The following is a 4,890-nucleotide window of genomic DNA, read 5'->3' on the forward strand; positions in this document are numbered from 1 at the left end:
AAAAAAACAAAAGTTAAACAAACATTAGAAATTAGAAAAAAGCATAAAAATAAAATAAAAATACTTAAATAATTTGAAAAAAAAGAGATTGAACTTACCAAGCGATCCCCCAGAGTGGCAATAGTCTAGGCACCCAAATTGTGCTTGTACATGCCCTTCCCGCCACGATCGCTCTTGCGGTTGGCGGAGTTGGTCACGGAGTTAGCTTTCGTCTCGTCCTTATCCCAATGCACACACAACTCCTCCCAGACCGTGTTGTTGATCGACTTCGGAACCTTTTAATAAAAAAATATAAAATAGTTTAATAAATCCAAAAATTGTTTAATAAATTCAAAAAATTGTTTAATAAATTAAAAAAAACCTGGTTTATGAGCCACTTCTGCTTCCACTCGTAGATCTGCTTCCCATAGTTGTCCATAACTTTATGGACGAAGGCGTCACGGATAAATTTCGTGTGATCGGGTTTCGAGGTGAACTCTTGCTGAAAAAAAAACACAATTTATAGAAATTTTATATTAAAGATTAAAAATATAAGTAAAAAAATTAGAATACTTACCGCAAACTGACGAAACCACATCTCCTGGTCCTCGGCAGTGAAGTGATTGAAAGTCGGATATCCCTTGCTGAGGTTTGAGTACATCATATTGTTGATCCATGCGATGATCCTGTTCCCGGATCGGTTGAACCTAATATAAGAAATAAATTATTAATAATGAATCAAATTTTAATGAAAGGAAAAAAAAAAGACTTTTAATTACCATGTTTGACGTCGTCCCTTTGGACACGGAGTGAGATAGGGAATATGCTCACGGCCGGGCTGTTAAACCAACTGGGCAACAGTCATCACTCCCGGAACGACTGGAGGAGCGGGAGGGGGTGCAGCAGTGGGAGGGGTTCAGCAACAGGAGGGGGTGCAGCAGCGGGAGCAAAAACCGGAGCTGGAAATGAAGAATCCCGACAGTGGCTGCTAGACCCCCGACAGTGGCTGGACGAACCCCGAGAGTGGCTGCACGAACCCGAGAGTGGCTGGACGAACCCTGAGAGTGGCTCCCCGTACCACTACGACCTCATGGTGAGGCACGACGAGATCGAGACCGAGTCTGATCACCAGTAGACCTGTAAATTAAAAAAAACATATTTAAAAATAGTTTTAATAAATATTAATCGAAAAAATATTTAAAATTAGTTATAATAAATATACAAATAAAAAAAACATATTTAAAAATAGTTTACGAGGAAAGAGGTTATATCAAGTGTTCCTCGGAATTTCCTCGGTATTTCTTTAAAAAAAATAAAAAAAATCAATGATATTCTGTTTCCGAGTCATCATCACTAGATGAATCTGAATCTGGATCTTGGTGAAACTCTCCAATTACTGGTTCATCCTCTACGTGAACGACGGCTTCCTCTCCAAAGTCGGTTAAATCGACTACAAGGCCAACTCCAGCTAAATTTTCTGCTGCACTACAGTTGCCGGATGTGCTTGGTTGTAGTGGGTCTTCCAGCTCAGAACTTCCCTGAACTCGGCCTCTCGGGTTGAGTCTTGTAACAGTAACCCATGGATCATCTCTGTTCCTTACCCGGGGGTACTTGATATAACAAACCTGTAACATTTAGAAAAATTATAAATTAATACACATGATGATGAATCATTCTGAATAATTAACATTTAATTACCTGATCGGCCTGGGAAGCAAGAATGAAAGGATCATAATATTGCAGCTTTCGCCTCGAATTTACTGATGTAACACCAAATGCATCTGTTCTCACACCTCGATCTGGGGTGTTGTCGTGCCAATCACAATAGAAAACAGTACAGCGCAATCCAACCATGCCCAAATACTTGATTTCCAAAATCTCATGTATGTGTCCGTAGTATACATCATCTCCTGATGCAGAACAAACGCCATCATCATAAGTCGTACTCGAACGTCTCCTCTTCTGAGTTGTGAATGCATATCCTCGAGTACAAAATCTCGGATATGACTTCACAACAAAGTTTGGTCCAACGACCATCTCACGTATCCAATCGTCAAATGTTTCACCTCTGGCCAAACCAGCAGACACCTATTAATAGCACATATATATATATGTTATATCAATAAATGTGAATTAGTATAAATATGTGATAAAATATATTTTAATTTGTTTAAAGCACTCACATAAGTAAACATCCATCCAGCAAATTTTCTCTGCTTCATTTCTTCTAGTTCGTCCTCTGTGGCGTATCTATACTCGAACCGCTTTTCTGCCATGAAAATCCTGTATATGATGACAATAATGTAATTAATTAAGATTTAAATTTCAACTTGTTAAAATAAAAATTTGTAAGCTCATTTATTTACCTCTCATATTGAAGAACGTCTTCGCAGTTGGTGAGCAAATATGTTTGCAAATGACTGCGCTCCTGCTCAGTAAGTCGACGGTCCTTTGGTTTTCCGCTAAGTCGTCCAACGTCTGTGAAAATGTCTGGAACCGTAACATGATATGTTGCCCGTTCGCCTCTATCATCATGCCGAGCAGGTCTTCTGTTTTTGGTCTGAACTTCTGCTGGAAAGTAGTACTCGGCAAAGTTTGAAGTTTCTTCATTGATCATTTGTGCGTCTATAGAACCTTCCACCCTACTTAAATTTTTCACCATCTTCTTCAAATGGAACATATACCGCTCATACAGATACATCCATCTATACTGCATAGGACCACCAAGTTCCAATTCTCTTGCCAGGTGAATAACAAGATGCTCCATAACATCAAAAATGAGGGAGGAAATATCTTCTCAAGGTTGCACTTAATCACGGCTATGTTAGTCTTCAAATTTTCAATACCTTCAAGAGTCACTGATCTTGTGCATAAATCGCGGAAGAAACCACTAATCCCTGCAATTGCTTCATGAACATTCCGTGGTAATAGTTCCTTAAAGGCAAACGGAAGGAGGCGTTGCATCATTACATGGCAATCATGACTCTTCAAACCGATAAACTTTCCTTCCTTTATGTCGACACAGTTACACAAATTAGATGCGTAACCGTCTGGAAATTCCACATCGTTTGAAATCCAATCAAAGAACGCATCTTTTCCCTCTGCATCAAGTCGGTATATGGGAAAATGAGCCCTACCATTCTCATCAACATGAAGTTCTGAACGAGCACATATATCGACTAAATCCAGTCTTGACTTCAAATTATACCTTGTTTTACATTGAACGTTAAGGATCGTGTTCATGAGATTGTCAAAAAAGTTCTTCTCAATATGCATGACATCTAAATTATGCCTCAGCAGATGATCCTTCCAGTATGGCAGATCCCAGAAAATACTCTTTTTGTGCCAGTTATGTAGTTCTCCAACAGCATCTACCGTATAATGCACATGCCCACCGACGTCTGACGTCCTTTCTGCACCAAAATCTCTTAGTTGTATCTTCAAATCTTTCCCACAAATTTCAGGAGGTGGACTGTCAAACACCCTCTTGTTCTTCGTAAACAAACTCCTACTCCTACGATATGGATGATCAGGTGGTAGGAATCTCCTGTGACAGTCAAACCAACACGTTTTCCTTCCGTGCTTTAGTTGGAAAGCATCAGTGTTATCTTGACAATATGGACATGATAGCCTTCCATGCGTTGTCCATCCAGACAACATACCATATGCTGGAAAATCACTTATTGTCCACATAAGTACTGCCCGCATTTGAAAGTTTTCTTTACATGAAACATCGTGTGTTTCAGCACTTTGAGCCCATAGTTATTGCAACTCATATATTAGTGGCTGAAGAAACACATCAAGTGATCTCTTAGGATGCTCTGGTCCGGGAACGAGAATAGAGAGAAACAAAAACTCTCGTCGCAAGCACAAGTTTGGAGGGAGGTTGTATGGTGTAAGAATGACGGGCCATAGAGAATAATGTCTTCCACTCTTGCCAAACGGACTAAAACCATCAGTACATAATCCAAGGTAGACATTTCTTCTCTCATACGCAAAGTCGGGATACTTTGATTGGAAATGCTTCCACGCTTTGCATCTGAAGGATGTCTGATCTCACCATCTGTTGAGTGCTCCGCATGCCATCTCATTGGTTGCGCTGTGCGTTCAGACAGATACAACCTCTGCAACCTTTCCGTCAAAGGAAAATACCACATCCTTTTATATGGCACTGGAACTCTTCCAATTGTATCTTTATAACGAGGCTTTCCACAAAATTTGCATGTAACACGTTGTTCATCCGCCCTCTAATAAATCATGCAGTTGTCGCTGCATACATCTATTACCTGATACGATAAACCAAGACCAGCTACGAGTTTCTGAACCTCGTAGTATGAACCAGGAGCTACATTATCCTCGGGTAAAATACCTTTTACAAAATCAGCAATCGCATCCACACAGTCTTCAGCCAAATTATAATCTGTTTTAATGCCCATCAATCTTGTAGCAGATGATAAAGCTGAATGACCATCTCTGCAACCTTCGTACAATGGTTGCTTTCCAGCATCCAACATATCATAAAATCTCCTAGCTTCTGCATTGGGTAAATCTTCCCCTCTAAAATGATCATTTACCATATGCTCAGTACCTACACCATAATCTACATCCGTTCTAATTGGTTCTTCTAATCTAACCGCTGGCTAAGGTTCGCTAGTACTACCATGTTCATAATCAGTTTCCCCATGATGATACCAAATTTTGTAACTTCGTGTAAACCCACTCAAATATAGATGAGTCCAAACATCCCACTCTTTAATAACCTTTCTATTTTTACAATTAGAGCAAGGACATCTTAACATACCTGTTTTTGCTTCCGGTTGTCGGTGAACTAACCCCATGAATTCGGTTATACCTCGTTGGTATTCTTCCGTAAGCAATCTCGTGTTCGGATCCAAATGAGGTCAATCGATC

The sequence above is a fragment of the Brassica oleracea genome, chromosome C5, assembly GCF_000695525.1.
Source record: "Brassica oleracea var. oleracea cultivar TO1000 chromosome C5, BOL, whole genome shotgun sequence".
Taxonomy (NCBI): domain Eukaryota; kingdom Viridiplantae; phylum Streptophyta; class Magnoliopsida; order Brassicales; family Brassicaceae; genus Brassica; species Brassica oleracea.